At 41.1% G+C, this 21481-nt stretch overlaps 1 long non-coding RNA gene across 1 annotated transcript; it reads right to left on the bottom strand.

Moving 5' to 3' along the window:
- Window positions 1-610: 610 nt before the first annotated feature.
- On the bottom strand, window positions 611-15414 carry LOC125173915 (uncharacterized). Its single transcript, XR_007155187.1, has 3 exons — window positions 15254-15414; window positions 3526-3713; window positions 611-1701 (listed from the first exon to the last, which is right to left on the bottom strand). It is a non-coding gene; the product is annotated as an uncharacterized LOC125173915 (long non-coding RNA).
- Between the last annotated feature and the right edge of the window lie 6067 nt (window positions 15415-21481).

The raw sequence follows: 21481 nt of genomic DNA, 5'->3' as shown, positions 1-21481 counted from the left end.
AGGAGCCTCGGCAGTACAGGCCCACAACGGGGACGTGAGGAAGGGAGATGGGACTTTTAAGTTGGACTTAATGAGTGTGTTCTTGTCTGAATCACCGAGAGATCAAGCCTAGATGCCATTAAGAGGCTTGAGAGGGAGATTAGATTGGCTTTGGATGGAGAAATATTGAACTCCTTCATGCTTATAACCCAGCAGCCAAAAATGTTCATGAAGCTGATCGTGTGATCACCCATTTCAAAGACTTTGGAACTTTTAAGTCAAATACAGTGAGGTTCCATTTTAGGTGAAAGACGCAAATAATACAGCGGCATGCATGACACAATCCCATTTATATAAAAACACACTTACAAAAACCACCATGTTTCCATATACCTTCCTAACTATATACGTCTATCTGTTTAAATGAAGTTTGTTCTGTGACCTTGTGCAATGTGCTTAGCCTCTGTGTCTCAGATTCTCCCCTCACCGCCGCTGGTAAAGAGGAACAATAATGATAAATGCTTTATGGGATCTGTGAAGATTCTATCAGTTGTATAAAGATTGTATGGTCTGGAAAGAATTACGCTTGGCATTTGGAAAGGGCTGTAAGTTTTTATTTTATTATTCTCTCTTTAATGAATTTAAAAAAAGGCCTGGAAAGATATTTACCAAACTGTTTATGAAAATCATCTCAGGATAGAAGAGAATGATTGAGTAGAGGGCTAAAGGTTCAACTTCACTGCCCAAGCTCCCTCCCCACAAAAAATTCCCACTTAGGACAGTTAGAATAATTAAGTACAAAACCTATTCACGCAATCCTTGTGTAATTTTAAAACATAAAAATAAAATGTTTGCTGCAAAGGATAACTACATGTCCCTTCAAAGATAACCTTCTATGACTCTTCCCACACCTCCTGGTCTTTTTTGACTTTTATCACACCCTGTCACAAATACCCCTTCCTTCCTTCACTGATACAAGCCCTTATTTTGTAATCCTAGACAATGAGTTACCTATGTAAAAGTTTTGTCTTTCCAAGTCGACGTTCAGCTACTTCCATGCCAGCACAATCTCCCACCTCCGTTTGTAACCCTATCATGATAAATACAATCTGGCAAATATGACCAATGTCCAGGTTAATTTACTCACCACCTCTTAAATCTAGAGATGCAGATTAGACCAGCTATTCTAAACTCATCTTAGGTTTCAATCCTTTGGCTTCCTTGACCACTGTTTTTCCACTGAGTCATCAACAGAATCCCCATCACAAACAATCTAGCTTTTAGGTCTCATACTGGCCGTTCTATGTATCAGACAATGATTTCATTTAGTTACTCTCAAACTTTTTGGTGTTTGGCCCCATTTACATTCTCCCTTGAGGACACCAAAGGGCTTCTGTTTATATAGGTCATATCTATCAATATTTGTAGCACTAGAAATTAAAGCTGAGAAAATACCCAAAACAGTCATTAATTCATTTAGAAATAACGACTGAGATAAATCATCAATTTCAGATGAAAATCATGGTAAAATGTTAACAAATACTTTCTAATGAAAAAATAATGCGTGTTTCAAAACAAGAAAATCTGAGAAGTGATTTTGTTTACACATCTGTAAATCTCTTTACTGTCTAGCTTCATAGAAGAAATCTGGATTCTTGTATCTTCTTCATTCAATCTGTTGAGCTATCACATCAGGTGGCCTCTTGAAAACTCCATTGTACACTCATGAAAGAAAAAGAAGGAAAGGGCATATAAAATCTTAGTATTATTAGAAAAAGAGAGTGAAAAAAGCAAATATGTCTTCACATTATTATGAAAATAGTTTTGCTCTTGCAGGACCCTTGAAAGGATCTCAAGGACTTCGGGAGGCCCCAGACCACACTTTAAGAAGACCACACTTTGCGAAGAGCTGTTCTAACGTCATCCTCAAAAAGACTCGTTAAGATGAAGACTACTAGGATTCCTCTTTCACAGATGAAGAAATTAATTCCCAGAGTGCTCAGGGAAGTTGCCTCAAGCTACCACGGTTGGTAAGGGGAAAAGTCAGAATTTGAGCCCAAATCTAGACCATGAGCCACTATGCTATACTGTCTTTATAGTAGCCAACACATATCTCAATGACCACATGGAGGTCAGTGATTGCCCTTGTCTGTCTCATCCACCTGACTGTGTATCTACCTACCTACCTACTTTTGAGAGACAATTCATAATTCGTCTTTCTCTCTCTTTTCCTGAGAGTATCTGGTAGTATAATGTAAATAAGCAAATGAGTAAACGCACAGGCTTTCTTTTTTCCATTCACATATGTAACATTAGGACTGAAAAATAACTTCTTCAGTGGTTACTTCAACCCTTTACTACTGTCCCAGCTATGAGATACCTAATTCTTTGTCTTAAAGCTGGGAATCGATTTAAGAATGGTGGCCTTTGCAATAGATTCTACAGTAAATGGTGTTGTAAATGCAATCACAGAGAGCATAGATCCAAGGCTATTTCAATACTCTGCTTCTGATTTAGAAGTATACTAGTATATTTGAAGTCTACGTTCTTAGCAAAACATCAGTTGCTTTTCCAGTATGAAGTTCATGTCGGATGGCCCCAAATTATACATTGTCATATGTTTGGAAGGTCTATATTCAGCTTTTTGGTTCAACCACATAAATATCCATGGGTTCTCTGTGCATTCAGTTGTTGAACATCAATTATTTAATAGACCTGGAACATGAGAAGTAGGAAAGAAAATCCTTGAGCTCATATATCTGACAATATTTCATTATGGTCAACCTCATTTGAATGCTAGTGTTAGGGAACAAACACTTGTTTTACAACTTCACCATGAGTTGATTGTTGAAAGTGATATTTTGTACATCACCACAAATGTGGGGGTCTTGATGGGACCCACAGGGTGAAACATGGGAATTTTAAGACTGGAGTTTTAATCAGGAGAACCACAGCACAGCAAGCCCATTGTTTTGGCACTGGGCACTCCAAAGTTCGGAAAAACACATAAGTAGTATAACAGAAAGGCAGAATGAGGAGGAGGAGAAAATCAAAGAAACCTTGGGGCACCTGAGTGGTTCAGTCAGTTACATGTTGGAATCTTGGTCATGATAGCATGGTTCATGAGCTTGAGACCCACTTTAGGCTTTGTACTGGCAACACGGAGCCTGCTGGGATTCTCTCTCTCCCTCTCTCTCTGCCACTCCCCTGCTCATGCTCTCTCTCTCTCTCTCTCTCAAAATAAACACATAAAAAACTTTTATTTAAATCAAAGAAATCTTACTAAATAATTTGCTTTCCCTGATTATTCTCAAAGAATGCCTGGATTCCTCTCCATTAACATTCTTGTCCTTAACCACCAGCACCCTGAATCATTTTTTTTCTCAGGCGGATTTTGAACTGTAGGTATTCTAGAGTCAGGGAGAGTTTTACTGTTCTTAAACTTGTGGTCCTGATAAGGAAGGAGCCAGAAGAGACCAGGGTCCCAGGTGACAAAAGCAGATCAGTCAACCACACAGGATCTTACTTGTCCAAAAGTTGCTGTACCTTATTCGTGACTTCATCTTTCCAGCCCATATACTTTCCTACAATCCAAGGACAGAACGGAAGTCATCAGGGCAAAGAGCCACTCCCTTTCCTGAAGAAAATGACTCCCCATCAGACCATGTGGTCTCTCATGGCACCCAAAGCCTGGTGACTCAGTTCCATCTGCATCACCTTCATTATCTGCTGCTCTGCAAAATTCAAAAAGACAACCACAGTCCATTAATGGTAAGCAGAAAAATCCTCTAACTGGTGATGAAATAGTGGTGCCTCCAGATGATCATTTTCAAAAAGAACGTAATAATAAAAAAAAGATTGAGAGTAAACCGATGCAAGAATATGGTAAACTGAAGAAATTAATTAGGAATAAACGTTTGGAAAAAGCATTATCTGATGAAAAAGTGCTATTAGGCGTCAAATATTAATAAGAAAAAAATAAGTGAGTGATTTCTAACTATTTTATGATGGTGATTCACTCAAATTTAAATAATCCAAGGAGAGATGGTGATGAATGGATGCTTTCCAAGAAAATGTTCATTTAACAAAATGCAAATTGTTTATATTTTTATATTCTAAGATAGGAAACATAGAATAATATCTTCTAGAACAGTTTTGCTCTGAGCAGTGTGTTTTGGAACAGAGATTGTATATGATGAGTAATATGACCTTTTATACCCTATTATCTGCCTCATTTGAAGTTCAACAGATATATTACTACAATTACATATTTCCAACTAAAATACCAGTTCTGGGAAAAATTACCATATTCATTACGAAACCTTCCCACTTTCTAATTTCTATTGTCTGGAAAGGTCTGAGCCTCCTGCATTTTAGTGTAGCCTGGAGTTTTGAGCCATTGGACCCACTCTTTAAAGCAGGTAGGATTTCAGTAGGCTGCCCAGGGCTTTCTGCTTGAGCTGCATATCCAAACAGTCCACACACACACATCACACCTTAATTTTTGATGATTTCCCTACTCTTTCATTTTGAACCCCACTCCTCACATTGGCCTTCATGTTTATCTCTGCCTTCCTAACCATGACCTTGGTACTGTGTTGTCTCAGTGAGTCGGTCAAGAAGCTTAAGTGTAAGTAACAGAAATAACTGGCTGGTTTCAGTGGGGAAATAAAAAATTAAAGGTCTCATGACTAGTTCCCTGAATCTCTAGGAAGTCTGAAAGCCTCAATAGAATGTAGTGAAGTCTAATAACTAAAATCATGGTGGTAAGTGAGTCTGGTGGAGACAACTCTGCTGTTCCCCTTAGGTGGTAGGAGTCACTGTTAGAAACTAGTAACACCACGGGCACTGGGCACAGGATGCTTCTGTTAGGGGTCTCTGTGATTGAGCCTACGCACAATTCCTATCATGGCCATCAAAGCCATGTCATATCACCCATTCAAGAAGCATCAGGGTGGCTGGGCAAAGAGACTTCATACCATCATAACATGGGGCATCTTGACCATTTAACTTTTTTTTTATTTCCCCAAGGCTGACATGCCTACTCCCCCTACTAAAGTGCCCAACATACCAACAGAAGGAGCCAACCCTGGGTCCCAGTGTGGCACTATTCCTTATAGGCAATAGGACAGGACTAAGGCACAAGGAGTTAAACTAGTTTCTGGTCTTTTCCAACCCCATTTTTCTCTTCCCTCAGTTTTTTTTTTAATTTTTCTTTATTCTATTTTATTTCTTTTCTATACCAATTACTTAATCAGGTCTGCTGGGAAGTAATGTGGCAGGCTTCAGCTTCTGTAACTTAATCAAGACAGCGAACCAACCAGTCCTTTCATGAGGATTTCATTTCAAGGGATATTCCCGCCATCACACAGCTCTTCTGCTAGAGCAACACTAATGAATTGTAGTCTTGGAATCTTGTTTCTTCTTGGCAGACTTTGAGTTTAAAGGTGATAAACCTGTGCATTTTATTACCCCAATCCCCATGGTGGCAGCAAAACCTTGGAAGTACTGGTTAAAAGAGATTTATGGATTTCCTGAAAGACTACATCTGGTTTTCTAGATTGACTTTTTTTTCTATAGATCAATTTTACAGTATCAACATACAATCCATACATATGTATAATTGATGAACCAAGAAAACAGAGAGGCAACAAGAGAGAAGTGGATAATCTCAAATCAACTGAATTCGTCAGACTTTCAGCTGCAAGTGACAGAACCCCAGTTCAAAGGAGCTTAACCAAAAACAGGAATTTGTTGACCTTCCTAAGTGGAAATGATATGGATGAAAGGCCTGTCTTGCCCCAAGGACTCCAATGTTATCACCAGCTTGTCCTCTGCCTTGGGATTTTGCTGTCCTCTGTGGCTGGCTTCAGGCCCTCATAATGGGGAGTGGCTTCTTATGTGTGATGCGGATATTGGGGGAAACATGGCCACAGGCAGCCTTAGGTTTACATCATCCCAGCTTAACTCCTCCGCAACAAAAAGAGAAACCTTGGTTTTCCCAGAATCCATCTAGAAACTCCTCAGGGAAGTACTGACTGGTTTGGCCTAGATCACATGCTCATCTCTTATCACTATGGTCAGGGTAATTTTGACTTGCCAAACCTAGGTCATGTTCTTTTATTTGTGATCAAGGAATGGGGTAGTATAATTGGAAGCCTCCCTAAAACTACCTACAGAGGAAAAGGGTGGTTATCTACTAGAAGCAGGAAGCAGTTCCACAGATAGGAAGTGATAGATACCGACCCAATGAAAAACAAGATGTCTACTCAGTAGGGTGCTGATAGAAGTTCAACCTCTCTCACCAAACCCTCCACCCCACCCCGAGTTGGAGCATTTGTTGGTTTCTGTAAAGTGAATACTGTGACCATGGCAAATTTCAAACTGCCCATGTGACATCACGGAACGAATGAAGAGTTGGGAAGATAAACACAGTAGTCTACCATTTTACAGTGTTTTCTCAACACAGATATGAGAGAAGTACATAATCTCAAGGGCACAGAGCATAGTAGAATGCAGGAATTGGAGGTAATGAGTTTGAATGTTCATTACTTTTGTTTTTAGATATAATTCGTTTAATTGCAAGTTTATTTAAGTTAATTTTTAATAATTGCTGTGTTCAACAACTGGGTCACAGATTTCCTGAAAAATTAAGAAGTAGCCACACAGCTGGCTCCAGCATGCCACATGGATTTAAAACAAAATTATTCAAAATATGATATCAGGGGTGCTTGGGTGGCTCAGTCAGTTAAGCATCCGACTTCGGCTCAGGTCATGATCTCATGGTTTTCTGGTTCAAGCCCTGCCTCGGGCTCTGTGCTGACAGCTCAGAGCCTGGAGCCTGCTCCAGATTCTGTGTCTCCTTCTCTCTCTGCCCCTCCTCTGCTCTCATTCCCTCTCTCTCTCTCTCTCAAAAATAAATAGAAATTAAAAAAAAATACTTAAATCAAAATTACAATACATACACTGAGGCAGCCACAATGGGAAGAAGGAATTGGCTCCTCTTTTCAAAATAAGTTCAGGTAACTGCAAATTCAGGATGCATGAGAGCTCTTGGTTCCTGCCCATATCCACCCTGGAAGGGTCTGCATCTACAACCTCATCTCTGCCCACGTTTGACCCTGAGGTACGAGAACATAGGTAAATATCAGAGTTACATTATGAAGGGAGGAGAGGACCTGTCTACAAAAAACATCTACCTCGATTTCCTGCCTTCTGTCAAATCACAGTCAGCCCCAAATTCGCTCAGTTACATGGTCTAGGGTATTTAATTTCAATCAATATACATAACAGATACTCCACAAGATAACCCTAGAGCTTAGTCTGTCCTTCCTTCCTTTCTTCCTTCCTTCCCTTCCCTTCCCTTCCCTTCCCTTCCCTTCCTTTCCCTTCCCTCCCCTCCCCTCCCCTTCCCTTCCCTTCCCTTCCCCTCCCTCCCTCTTTCCCTCCCTCCCTTCCTTCCCTCCCTTCCCTTCCCTTCCATTCCCTCCCTTCCTTCCTCCCATCCTTCCTTCCTTCCTTCCTTCTTTCCTTCCTTCCTTCCTTCCTTCCCTTCATCCCCCCCCACCTGCCTTCCCTCCAGACTTCTTGATAGCCTACTGTGTGCCCAGCCCTGTTCCAGAGATGGAGTCTAATTACAGTGTATAAATATAAAATGTCACCTTAATGGACCTGATGAACACATATACATATATTTCTCATACAATACATCAGAACATGATGCTATTATTAACAGTATTATGTATCCTATAATTCTCACCATCTGTAGGATGTGTATTTCTTAGTGCACAGATGGCTTATCTTGAATTATCCATAAATTTCCTTTAAAGCAAGAAGAACCAGTTTCCTATTTTGGGTGGCATGGCTGAATTTTAAATCCCTTCGTCAGAAATTATTACACATTGGCAAAGACATCTGGTCATTTACCTGGTAAATATAGGACTCCCCACAAAGTCCAGCTTGACGCATGACCGCATATGCCAGATTTGCCAAAATAGGCCCTGCAAAACCGAGAGACAGCTGCTGACCTGCTCAATTCCTCTCACCTCCTTTATCTTCTAACTTCTTCTGCTTCTTCCTATTTATGCAAAAGCCACATTCTTCCCTGGCCTCACAGCCGCCTACATCCGCGCTTGCTTGCTTCATTTATTTATAAATAAGTGTCGTAGTTTTGTTTTTGTTTTTGTTTCTTTTACATGATATTCTTCAATGCTACTCGAACCTCAAGTTACTCCGATTTCTGTAATCATTCTCCGGCCTGCATTCTCGCTCCTGATTGCTGAACAGACCAGTGGAGAAGCAGTATATTCTCGGCTCGGGCTTAAGCACTACAGCCCAGCATGAACACAAAAAAGACACTAGCCTAAGAGGGAAATCTACCAGAGGCAAGTTGTAATTTCTCTGTGTGTTTCTAAAATCTAAAAGTAAAACAAAGAAGTTACAAATCTCTCTCAAAAATCTGCCCCCAGAGAACACCATTTCTAGACCTACTGCAGCTAAAGCGTTTGTTAGCTCAAGAGCTCATCTAGAATTCCCATCTTTTGCAGGGAAATCAGGACAGCAAAAATACCCAAGTTTCCCAAGATCCAGATCCCAAGTTCTAAATGCCCTCAGGTCTTTACTAGGAGCGAGGTTTGGGGGTCTGACCCCTGCCCCAGGGCAAAAAGTCATACCTTTATAAACAGATACACCCTTTTTTCGTATGTGTATTTTTATTTTATGCCCATCTTCACAAAAGATTGGCAGTCAGTGAAACCAGTTTGATCCGGTAAAACCAAAAGGCACATTTGTTATCAAGGAATAATGGCTAGCAAACTGAACCTCCAAGGCCTATCATGCAATCAATAGCTCCCTACCTTTTCTTCCTTTCATATTTTCAGTTTATAGCAGCAATAAATACATTGGTGCGTGAAATTTACTGGAGTCTAATGACCAGCTGGCATTTCTGACCAGAAGCTGAACAGGGCAACCTCAACCCTTCCCTGCTATCATCAACCCAGATAATGTTTCGAGCTTTGGTTATTAGTCCCCAAATGACATTTAATTATATTTCTAATTGGAGGTCTCATGGCTCTTCTTCTAAATTGAGGTGTGCTCCGTCAAGTCTTGTAAAATGATTTAAAAATCCACGAAGCAGTTGAAGAGCATGGATCCATGCTTTTGGTTTATCTCGGTGGGTAACAGAAATCACTTATCTTCTATCTCTTTTTCCTAACTCTTTCCCTTCCAAAAGAGGCAATAACTGAACTCTGTTCTTCACTGCAGAACCCAAGTTGTACCAGAAAAAAACATCACTTGGTAAAAGGTATTTTCTACAGAGATAGTCAAGTGTGCACTCCGCACATGCACGACAAAATGTTGCTGCTTATTGTGAATCCTGTTACGGATTCTATCAAGCTGAGAATAAAGAGTCTGACATATGGCTGTTATTTATCGGCGCTAATCATATTATAGCTTGTTTTTCTTATCATTCATTTGTTCATTACTTCTTTTTAATAGTTACTTTTTTACATTTATTTATTTATTTAGAGGGAGGGAGGAACAGAGGGTAGGGGGGTGGGGAGAGAGACAGAGAGAAAGAAAGAGAGAATCCCAAGCAGTCTTCAGTCTGTCAGCCCAGAGCCCGACACGGGGCTCGATCCCATGAACTGTGAGATCATGACCTGAGCCAAAACCAAGAGCTGGATGCTTACCCAACTGAGCCACCCAGGTGCCCCTTTAATAACTACTTCTTAAGGGTTGTGATGGCCATTTCTTATTCCTCTAAAATTGTTCTTATGCAATTTTTTTGTGTGTATTTCATATCTTGCACTCTTTTAAATGGAAGAATATAAGGCAAAAATTGACCCTTAGGGTCTTTTCATTTCATATCTCAGCTTCAGAAACAAAATTATTTGTATGTAGTGCTATACTTTCCAATGTATGTACCCGCCGGATAGCTTTTTACATTACTCTGCATACAACATTCCAAAGATTTTTCACCGCTCACTCTGATGTTGGGCAGGGCTCCGTTTCCTCCATCTGTCAAATGGGGCTTAACCATCCAACCCTGTTCCACAGGGTTGTTGGAAAGATAAAGTAAAACGGAGCATCTGGCTCTTTCTTCCCGGGCCAGGAGCACGGTAACGACTCCCCACGAAGCGGCCAGTGTTTTTGCTTCTCCCTCCTCCTCCCTGCCCTGCAAGCCCTCACTTCCGTGATGCGGCGTGATCAGCAATCGTGGCAGGCAATGCTGTCCCAGGGGCTGATGAGACGGGTTCCCCTGCATCTCTGGTTGGAGGCAAGAACGGCAGATGATTTGCTGTAAAACAGAAAGCTAATGATCTCAAATCCAGAGAGGAAGGTTTCATTTTACCCGCAGCAATACCTGGGCAATTTCACGTGTCTTGAAAGTGTACGCCTTCTAACGGAATCTCCAAGTAGATGTTTTTTGCTTCACTGTTATAAAAGAATGTGAGGGCCTAATTAGCCTGGGGAATTCAGGAATATTGCAGCAACACGGTTTGTTCCTGTTTGCTCCGGCCTCTGTGCCTGCCATCACACAGACAAGATTTGGGCGGCATCCGCCTATAGAGATGGCAATATCTGGCTTCCCACTTTGACGGCTTTGCTGACAGTTTACAAAGCCAAGCAGCCCAGAGGAGCAAAACGGGAAAGATTATTTGAATCTGCTTCTGTGATCAGTAGAGACTTCACAAGAAGAAGGGCATAGTGTCCTTTCCGGATTTCACATAAGCATTCAGGCAGGTACGCCCGGAGAGGGACGCATAATTGCCTCGTGGCCTTGTCACATCCCTGTTGTCTCTGCTCTGACTGCTTTGGTCTTTCAGTTTAAGAAAAATGAGGTTTAACGCTTTCCCTGTAAATCAGCAGAGTGACCCAGTGTCCCTGAGGGGCTGAGCAAAGGTGGGATTAAATTGTAACCCAGAGGCGATACAGAATAAACCAAAAGGAAAATTTACAGTAGCAATTTTGTTCCATGCTAGGATGATTATACTCACGTGTTCTGCAAAAATGGCCATTGTGCTGCCCAAATTGTAATCTACTTTTTGTCTAAATCAACAATTAGGCCATCAAATGACTGACCGGCTCTTATTGATTTGAATTGAGTAATCAACCACTTGCCACATAGTTCCTTTTCTTCTCCAAATAGCCACAGTGTTAGAGACCTGGTCATAGTGAGATGTCAGAGGCCAGAAAATAGACTTTGGCTCTTCAGTCAAGTCTTGCTTTCCTGAGATACAGGAGGCTGTGGAGGATAGTGCAAAGCTTGTGATTTGAGCTCCCACATCTGGGTTCGAGATCTGTGTTTACTTATAAATGTGTGGTTGATTTTAAGTACGCTGCTTACATTCACTGGGTCTCTGGGTCTTAGTGCGGAAAGTGAGAGAGATGACGATCTTACTACCAACACCCAAGACAGTACTGAAGATAAACGAAGTGTAGAGAGCAAAACAGGACTTGAAAGTAGAAAGCCAATGGTTATGGATGTTGTTATTGGAAGTAAAAATTGGACTGTAACCCATTCCAATAAGTATTTGTTAGACAGCTTGTAATAACAGTCTTTGAACTTACACAAATAAGACTATGAATCTTAATTCCATCATTAACCAGCTGAATGACACTGGGTTAAGTAACCTGGATTCTCTAGGCCTCTGCTTCCTCATCTGTAAAGTGGGGCAATAATAGTGACCCACCAGGCTGTGGGGGTTGGAAGAAGTTCGTGTATCAAGAGACTGGCCTAGAGGCACCTGGGTGGCTCAGTCAGTTGAGCGTCTGACTCTTGATTTTGGCTCGGATCACGATCCCAGGGTCATAGGATCAGCCCCTCATCGGGGTCCATGCAGAGCATGGAGCATGCTTACGATTCTCTCTCTCCCTCTGCCCCTCAACCACACACATGCACAAGCACACACTCTCGAAAGAGAGAAAGAACGAAAGAAAGAAAGAGGAAAAGAAAGGAAGGAAGGAAGGAACGAACGAAGGAAGCAGGAAAGGAAGGAAGGAAGAGAGAAAGAATCTGGACTAAAGTCAGTTCCTTTTTCCTGTCACCTAAATGACAGTGGTGTGGGCACATGGGACAAAGCCAGTAATCAAAGAAGAGTTATCTTATCAACATGAAAGGAGCAGAGAGATTTCTGCCCATCCAGCCTCGGAAATATCATTTTCCTTCTTCTTCTTGACCCTCTCTTATAGCAAAAAGCTAACTTCTGATCCTGGACAATCACGACTGAGCCAAAATTTAAACCATAAGGCTGAACCAACAGTGGCAAGTTAGAGAACTTCAAAATGCTTACCAAACACTAGTAAGATCTATGTAGGCTTAATTCCGTGAGTAATTGTAGGACATAAGTAGAAACTTAAGCCCAATAAAAATGGGTTTGCTATTTCCAATAGATATTATTGACTCCGGTGTGAGATGCTATGGGAACAAGAGCGGTTTCTTTTATTTGTACATCATCCTCTGTTTTGTTTAATGTATGTTCAGGCTTTAGGGGTGCTTGGGTGGCTCAGTCGGTTGAGCGTCCAACTTCAACTCAGGTCATGATCTCACGGTCCGGTCCATGAGTTCGAGCCCCACGTCGGGCTCTGTGCTGACAGCTCAGAGCCTGGAGCCCATTTCAGATTCTGTGTCTCCCTCTCTCTCTGCCCCTCCCCTGTTCATGCTTTATCTCTCTCTATCTCTTAAAAGTGAATAAAAGTTAAAAAATTTTTAACGTATGTTCAGGCTTTGGGAAGAAAAAGAGTTTTTATCTAGCTTTGCTCTCTGATGTGTGAATGCAAAGGCTGTACCAGTGCTAGACCCCAGATTCAATTTCTGAGTTCATTCACATTTACTCCTAATAAATTTAGCTAATTAGATTCCTTGTGCTGTTTTAAAATGGCAGGCTAAGGCAATTTGTTTCTTTCTAAATTTGATTATTCTTCTTTTTATTTAGAAGCAAATTTGTGGAAAACTTATCACGTCAATGCTTTGGGGGGTTGTTAACCATTAATGAAATTAAATCAATTGGCTTTTAGATACTTTTCTTGTTGGTATGCAACACATTAGACCTTTTTTTGTTGGCACAGGAAGGTTTGGCCTCACCTACATAGACTGTCATTTGTGACTGTGCTCTTAAAATTTTCTACCAATCTTGAGTGCCCTCAGTCAATCTTGTTAGTGTTGATGAAGCATTTTGAACTCTCTGTTTCTCCTTTTTTTAAATTCCCTAACTATCCTTTTCTGGTCTATCCTATGCTTATAAGCTTTAGATTTGGGTTCAGTTGTGATGGCCAAAAAAAAAAAAAAAAAAAAGAGGAGTTAGCAATTAGTTCCAGGAGAGGGGACAGGTAGAAAAATGAAATTTTCATCAGAATTCCAATTTCAAATGGTTGAAAGGGCAGCACACAGACCTTCCAGGTTACCTAACAGAGATAGAAAGATAGAAGCTACATTGGCTTCAAAGCTGACATCACTTTTTTCTTCCTTTGGCTGCGGAAGAGTTTGGGGCTTTTCAGTGCCTCATTTCCCAAGTATAAGAAACTACTAGGGTAAGAGAGAAAGGAAAGACCCTCACTGCTAAAGTTTTGATTGTCCTTCATGAAAAGCTTGAGATGTTTTAAGAGGTTTAAAAATTCTCCAAGAGCTCTTGTAAGAGGATGCATGTGTGTGGTTCTGTTTCAGAGTCAAAGATGATGACCCAATGGCCAATGTCCAGTGCTCTTTCTGTAATCATTAGATTGTGATGGTGCGATGACAGCCAAGATAAGGATGACCATGAAAGCAAATTTGTATGTTCATTTCTTTTTTACCTCTACTCTCACTTGTAAAAGAAGTTATTTGTTTACTGTTCCCAGATCTTTCATTTTTTTATGCTTTTGTGTCGACAGTAGAAAGTCACTCAGGATGCAAATTCTCCTTAAAAATGGAACAATGCCGGGCACTGGCATCTGGGGTAGAAAGACAATAATGATGCCACCAATAGTAGTGGAAATCGTTGTGATGGCAGTTGACACGGGACACTTCTTATGTGCCCAGTACCTTTCTAAATGGGCAGTTCAGCTGTTGTGGGACTGTCATTGAAGCTTCTTCCATAGTCAGTTTGGGCTTGGCTGGACCGGAATTGTTCCTCAAGGTGGGGAGGGAAGAGGGGACAGAAATAAACTACGAGAGCCAAATGGTGGCCATAGACACACAGGCTGGGTCCTGGGGTCAACGTTAAATCTAATCCAAAGCAGGAGTGGGTGGGAAAACGGATAAGAACCTGTTCCCACTGCTGCCCAGGCATGGTCACATCCCACCCTTAAAACATCCCTAAGAGGTAAATACAGCAGGTCACAAGCCCCACCCATAACCCTGGAATCCAGAAAGTTCTGAAACACAAAAAAGTTTTATTGGGTCTATGGCAAACTCACTTGAAGGCCAGATCTGATCTGAATTGATATGAGGCCTACTTACAGTCTTTATGCCTGTTGGTATGAATAGGCAAATATTTCATTGTAGATATGGCATAATTATCAAGCACTGGCACAACCTCCGTGAGGCATCTGCATAAAATACAGTGTATAAACCACATGAACTATCTAGATCTTAAGATTCTGAAATCTGAAACATTCCTGATCCAATCGTTTTAGAGAAGGGATTGTGGAACCAACTCATAAGCGACAAAATTGGGGCTTTGAGGGATTTAGAAAACTCCCCAAGGTCAAACAGCTTTTACATAAAGAGTTATATCCCCAACATACCTGCTACAGTCACATGCAGACAAAGTTATGGAATTACTTTTGTTTTCCAAACTTAGCTACTGTTCTGACTATAAGCAAAGATTATAAATTGAACAAAATTGAACAAACACCAGCAACAAATTTTACAAAGCCTGCCTCAACACTTTCAGTGACAGCAATTCTGAGTCTGGACAGGTTGAATCGTTAAATGAGATCCATTGCTCTATAACTTATTCTTATTTGTCCTAGTTTTAGCATCTGGAGGGCAGGGGAAAGAAATGAGGAGGAGTCTGAGCCACTGGGTTTCTTTGGGGATTTTTGACTTCATGGGATAGAAAACCCACTCAAAATAGTTTACAAAGAGAATGGGGGTGAGCAGGGGTCATGAAAGAATCACCCTGGCTAACCTAATTCTGTACTTTCAGAATCTGGAATGTCACCAGTTATTTTTTCTTCCATCACTTTCTCTGGGCTTTTAGGCTCTTATCAGTTTTTCGCCCTCAACATCCACTTCTTTCTTATTTCACAGACTGGATTCATCTGACAGGCTCCAGGAACACTGACTTACCATTAGGCTGATTCTGATCTTATAGCCAGTTCCCCTGCCCCCAGCCATCTGTAAGGTTCCTTGCTTTGGGTCTTTGAGAAAAGGGATCTGAGACATGTGGCCCCTGGCACAATTAGTTGGAACCAAGAGAATGGGGTCTTCTTATGCATACACAGCCTCCAAGTTAGTATCATTCAGTAGGTGTAGGTCTCTGGTCTCAAGGCCTATGACAGAAGGAGTATTTACACAGTAAGGACTTAACAGTGCCTTAAAATCACATTTTCAGCATTTATGCTAAAGAAAGTAAAGTCCCCAGGGCCCCTGGGTGGCTCAGGTGGTTAAGCATCCGACTCTTGATCTCAGGGTCGTGAGTTCAAGTCCCACATTGGGCTCTACACTGGGTATGAAGCTTACTTAAAAAAAAAAAAAAAGAAAAAAAAAAGATAAAGTCCCCTGAAGAATTCTGGCCCATTTGCTTTTTTTCTGGAACAACACAAAATAAATTCACTCCTTCTTTCATCTTCAACTAATGTATTCCTTCTAGGTGTTCTAGGATCTAGGGACTTCAAGTATGTTTCATACAACCTATTTTCTGCTAGTTATTCCCCAACTTGCCAGTGCTGCAGAAAGAATTAATATAAACTTTAAAAACTAGTTTTAACCCTAAATGGAGCATCTGTAGTTCTGAGAAATTATATTTGACTATGTTTACTAATCGTGAAAAGCTTCCGATTCTGCAAATGGTTTCTGGATAGAGACAGACTCCATTTGTACACATTTCTGGATGATCTTCATTACAAAATTTTGCATCCATCTTTTTTTTTTTTTTAAATAATGAATACTAGATTCGGTATGACAAAAATATAAAGGATCCCTTTTATGTTAAGAAAAAGTCTTCAAAGTCTATTCTCTTCCCGCTTGCTTAGGCTACACGTATATCATCACATCAAGGTCACAAGAGAAAGATTCAGGACGTTCAGCTTGCTTTAACTTGTTTGGGTGGGCCACAGATAGTTCCTGCTATTTCTGAGGCTTTGCTACCTCTACAGCCACGTAGAGAAGCTTATGTGAAACAGAAAAACAAAATTGATTGTTCTGGCGTCCTCTTCCTCTGGCTCAGTCTAAAGGTGAATGAAGTCTTAAGAACAGGAAAAAAAAAATTAAATTGCTTAAATGGCCTTGAAAACCTACATCAAAGAGCTTGCAATTTGTTACCAGGCATTCTCTTGGCCCTGTTGGTAAAAGCTTTTCTCTCATTCACTTGTTTATTCCCCCAAAGCTTAGTTTGTCATTTAAATCAAAATGATTTAGATGAAGAACTTGATCGGTGAGAATAAATTTACAGGTTTTCTCCTGCACAGAATATCTTTATTTTTTAAGGTGATAAACTTAAAAATATGTTCGGTTCAATACTTGTGCTTCTCATTTCTCTTGCTAAATGATAGTGCGATGTTATGTCATCTGCTGGTAAATCACTGCAGCGTTTCATTCCGGAGGTGACAGGATTTTTAATGGTCCAGAAAATGACACCGCATATATCAATCTAAACACATCTCACCTGCACCCAGGTACAAGACAGCGTGGGCTCTTACTGATTTCTGTCCTTTTTTCCTAACAAGTTTGGAAGGAACCCTGTTGTTTTTGGTTTCTTTGCTTGAGACTCTGGTTGGCTTGTCCCCAGGAGTGAAAATGGATGAAACGTCAGAATTACAATAAGTGTTTATTTATGCATGTGTGAGACTTGGCAAATTAGCTATACTAGGAGCTGGCTGCAATCTCCTGGTCATATTGGTTGTAGTGTTGAACTAATGTTGATGGAAGAAAACCTGTAGCACTGAAGACCAGCAAAAAGTACTTTTCATAAGTTTAACATATTCAGTTTAATTTCCAGTCTTAGAGTTCACAGGAGTACACGTCAGAGAACCGGAATGGGGGAAGTTGGTGATGTCGTTTGATTTAGCAAGATTGCTCTCGTGTGTTCAACAACCAACACATGCATCAAAATTGGATCCATGTTCAAGATGATGTTCTGTCTGCCTTATACATAGCAGGGACCAATCAGGTGTGAGTGTGCTGTATGTGGTGAATATTCTATAAGGGAAAAGATTCAATAGGGGAGGCCCACGTTCTGTGTGGAAACATGATCAAGAAAACATGAAAAAGTTAAAGAGAAGTCCAGAGAAGATTCTACTTTGAAACAAAGCTCCAGTAAGATTGATGTTTCTCGTGTCTGCGATTTCACAACCACAAATTCATGACTGTCCACAAATGCTTTCTTACATGGATGTTCACTTCAGAGAAGAAGAAAGAAGAAGAAGAAGAAGAAGAAAAAGGAGAAGAAGAAACAGATATGCTCAATACTAGGAGATGAAAAACCAAGTTTTGGTGCATCTATATGATAGGATGATATGTAGTTACAAAATCGTTATAATGACAAAAAAACATTTAGTGATACGATTTATTAAGTGATGACAGGTTTGTAGAGTACTGTAATGTCATATTTTAGTATTTTGGTAGAAACATAATATGCATAGGTACAACTGTGAAGGGATAATTACTAAAATCTCTAAGTGGTGAGATTATAAGTGATTCTCCCCTTCTTTTCGATTCTGTGCATTTATAGTTTCTCAAGTGAGGCTGACTTATTGCTCATGTAAATAATTAAAAAAATTTAAGATCGGGAACAAAGCGATACGCACATTAGGATCAAGCAAAGACAGGAAGGACACAGATACCATGCTGGCTGTGGCAATTCCTAGGGAGTGGACCATGAAGGCTTTTGTTTTCTCCTTTCACCTGTTTATGTTGTAAAAATTCTCCATAATAAATATATATCCGTTTAGAAAAAAATTAGTAAAAGTGTGGATAGTCTGCATTCCTCTGCTTTAAGTGATCTAAGTTTAGCAACCCATGATGTCTATAAAAATAACGAAGAGGATTAACAGTAGGATCTTAGAAGAACCATGCTTAAGGTACCAACGACCATATGATGACACCATTGACCACTGGTGTTAGAGTGCAGCCTTCCCGGAAGTTTCAAGTTACAAAGGTAGTTTCTTTTCCTTTTTTTGCGACTTTAACTTATTGAGCAACAATTCACATACCTATGATTCATTTGATACTATGGTGGGAGGAGGATTGATGTAGGACATGTGAGGTGAGAACAAAAAAGAAAACATGATGCAGCCCTTGACCTTGAGGAGGTTACAATTTGTAGAGACAAGATTTGACTACAGTAATGATTAGGGTTTTATGGGTGGTTTATGGAAAGTAGTTATATTAGGAGGGCAAAACTAGATAGCATTTCAAAATAACAAGCAAGGACATGTGAATACAGCACAGACGAGAGTGAGGAAGACAATCCGGAAAGCCATAGGTGACCTTGAGGAAGTTCACCGACCACGTAAATCAATCATAAGAGGGCAAATTGACTTCAGCTAACTTAACACAACACCCAAGAGAATGGAAGATGGGACATGGGTACGTTCAGAATTATAGACAATATGTCAAGATGAACACTAATGGGAATATAATTCTCTCCTCGATAAAACAAACATTTCCTAAGCACCAGCTTTCATTGCTTTCAATCTAGAGATTTGAGGTAATATGCCCACCAGTATCAATATCACAGTCTCATTTCCCTAACACTTCCATTTTAATTTGAGGAAGTAAAAAAAAAAATAATCTTAAAACAATAATGGATACATTTCAGAACTGAATTCTGGAATGAATTCATTCATACAACAAGATTGTATTGAGTGGCCACCATGTGCTTACGTGGTTCTAGTCTTCGACGGATCAAAGCGTCTGTCCTCATGAGGCTTATATTCTGGTATGTGCACGTGGTGAGATGTATATAAAAACAAAGACATGTCTATGACATCTGCTTTCTGTGATGAGCACAACGGAAGCAGTGAAGTAGGATGTGGGGAATGTGATCGTGGTGCAGGTTAGGTGTATGATTGCCTAGAGAGGTGAATTCAAGATGAGACCTGAAGGAAATGAGAGAGAAGGCGACTGAATATCTCGGAGAAGAGTATTCTAAACAGGGGGCGCAGCGAGAGAGAGGTCCCTGAGGTGGTGGTGTGATTCATGGGTTCCTGGAACAATAAGGAGGCCAACGTGGCAGAAGCTGGGTGCCTGGGGGGTGGGGGGAACAGTAGGAGGTAATATGGGAGGTGAGAAGTGCAGAGTTCGGCTTTTATGCTGAATGGGCTGGAAATCCATTGGGACAGGAAGCAGAAGATAGGCTTGATCTGCCTTGAATTCTAAGAGGCTCCCCCCGACTGTAAGAGGTACAAGGATGGGGACAAGGGTGGAGCTAGGAAAATCAGTTAGGAGGCTCTTATAACAGTCTGGACAAGGGATGAAGGTAGCTTAGACTACTTCAGTAGCAGTGAGGGTGGTGAGAAAAGGTAAGCCTCCAGATGTGTGTGCCAATATTTGCCCATGGAAGTGGGGTATTAGGGAAAAGGTCAAGGATGACTACAAAGGTCTTGATCTAAGCAGTCGAAAACCTGGATCTGACGTTATTATTATTTTTTTTAATTTTTAATTTTTTTTCTTTTTAATTTTTTTAATGTTTATTCATTTTTGAGAGAGAGAGACAGAGCGTGAGCAGGGGAAGGGCAGAGAGAGAGGGAGACACAGAATCTGAAGCTGGCTCCAGACTCCGAGCTGTCAGCACAGACCCTGTTGTGGGGCTCCAACTCACAAACTGTGAGATCATGACCTGAGCCGAAGTCGGACGCTTAACCGACAGGGCCACCCAGGCACCCCTGCCATTGTGAAGATGGGTTAGGGAGAAGTAAATTTTGTGTGACTTCTTAAAATGAAGCTATAAGACTTCAAAGGCATTTTTAGCCTGTGGCAAGACACATGGGTTGCCCTCTGAAGTGCCCATTCAATAGCACTGTTCTTAGACTCTGGCAGGGGTGTACCTGCCTGAGGCTCTGCTCTGGTCCTCCTAGAGTGACACCCCTTCACGTGGGGCGGGGAGTCCGTGAGACCAAGGGGGTGTGCCCATTCAGACTCCACCCTTCTTCTAAAATACGTGCCAGGTAATCTGAACTCCAGAATTCCCTGCCCAACTGCCCTAAACCCACTTTCAGTTCTGAAAGTGGGTTTCTTCTCAGGGTCCACCCTCCTAAGGCACACCATCCCCTCAGATGTGCCCCTCTCAGCCACTGGTTGATGTTTGCAAGCTGTTTGGATGGAGCTTATACATGTGGACGTGGGTCTCCACACAGGTGGCCATGAGCCCGTCCAGGTGCAGCCAGATCCTGGGATGAGAAGAAAAGGGAAAGGAAGGAGGCTAAGTGTCACGGGCTGGGGCAGGGCTCACTCCCTCCGTGCTGCCAGCTTCGAACTCTAAGGAGTCAGCCTTCCAGATTATTATAAGGGTCTATTTGCCAAGGTACGAGACAGAATTAATTTTCTTAACAGCTCGTGAGCCTGATTTAGAATATAAATTTTCATATTTCACTGCATATGCATGTCACTAGGTAGGTGTGGGAAACTTACAAATTGGAAGAATATAGGGTCCTTGTCTTTAAAAGTGTTCGTGGGTTGGTCCTCTGTCCCCCCAAGTCATTGTTAAAAGCCTCCTGCCTTGGGAGACACCCTAAGCACACTAATGTCATCGTGTGATAATTTTGCCTGCTTGTTTCTCTGGCTGCCTTACCAGTCCTTGAGCTCCTGGAGGGCAGGAAGAACCACATAGCCCTCCTTAACTTTGTAGAATCTAACAGAATGCCAAGCTAGTGGGTAATGTTTACGGAGGAAAGGAAGGAAGGTGGGGTTGGGAAGGAGGAAGGAAAGAAAGAATAGAGGTGATTATCAAAGATCAAGGAGAAAAGATTAGACACCACAGTGTCATTCACAAAGAGAAGGACATAGTGATATGTGCTCTGAATGACATATGTTAAATACTAAGGGAGCTCAGCAGTGAAAATGGGCCTTTCATGCTTCCTGCTATGGTGGTTCAGTGGCCAGAGCACCTGGCTGACCTTGGATAAGTCAGGTAACCTACCTGCTTCTGGCCCTCCATCTCTAAAATGGGGCTAATAATACCTCACATGAGATAATATATGCAAAAACTCTTTCACTTTTCCAGAAGAAAGACACTATATTAACCTAAGGTATTATTATCATCATTTTAACTTTGGAATAGCATCACCCTGTCATTTTTGATCCCATAATTACAATACATCAGGTAAGCATGGATTTTAAAATCAAGGGAGCCCTGTA

Source organism: Prionailurus viverrinus, chromosome C1, assembly GCF_022837055.1.
Source record: "Prionailurus viverrinus isolate Anna chromosome C1, UM_Priviv_1.0, whole genome shotgun sequence".
Classification (NCBI taxonomy): domain Eukaryota; kingdom Metazoa; phylum Chordata; class Mammalia; order Carnivora; family Felidae; genus Prionailurus; species Prionailurus viverrinus.
Note: the sequence above shows the minus strand (reverse complement) of the source record. Positions and strands in the feature narration are given on the sequence as shown.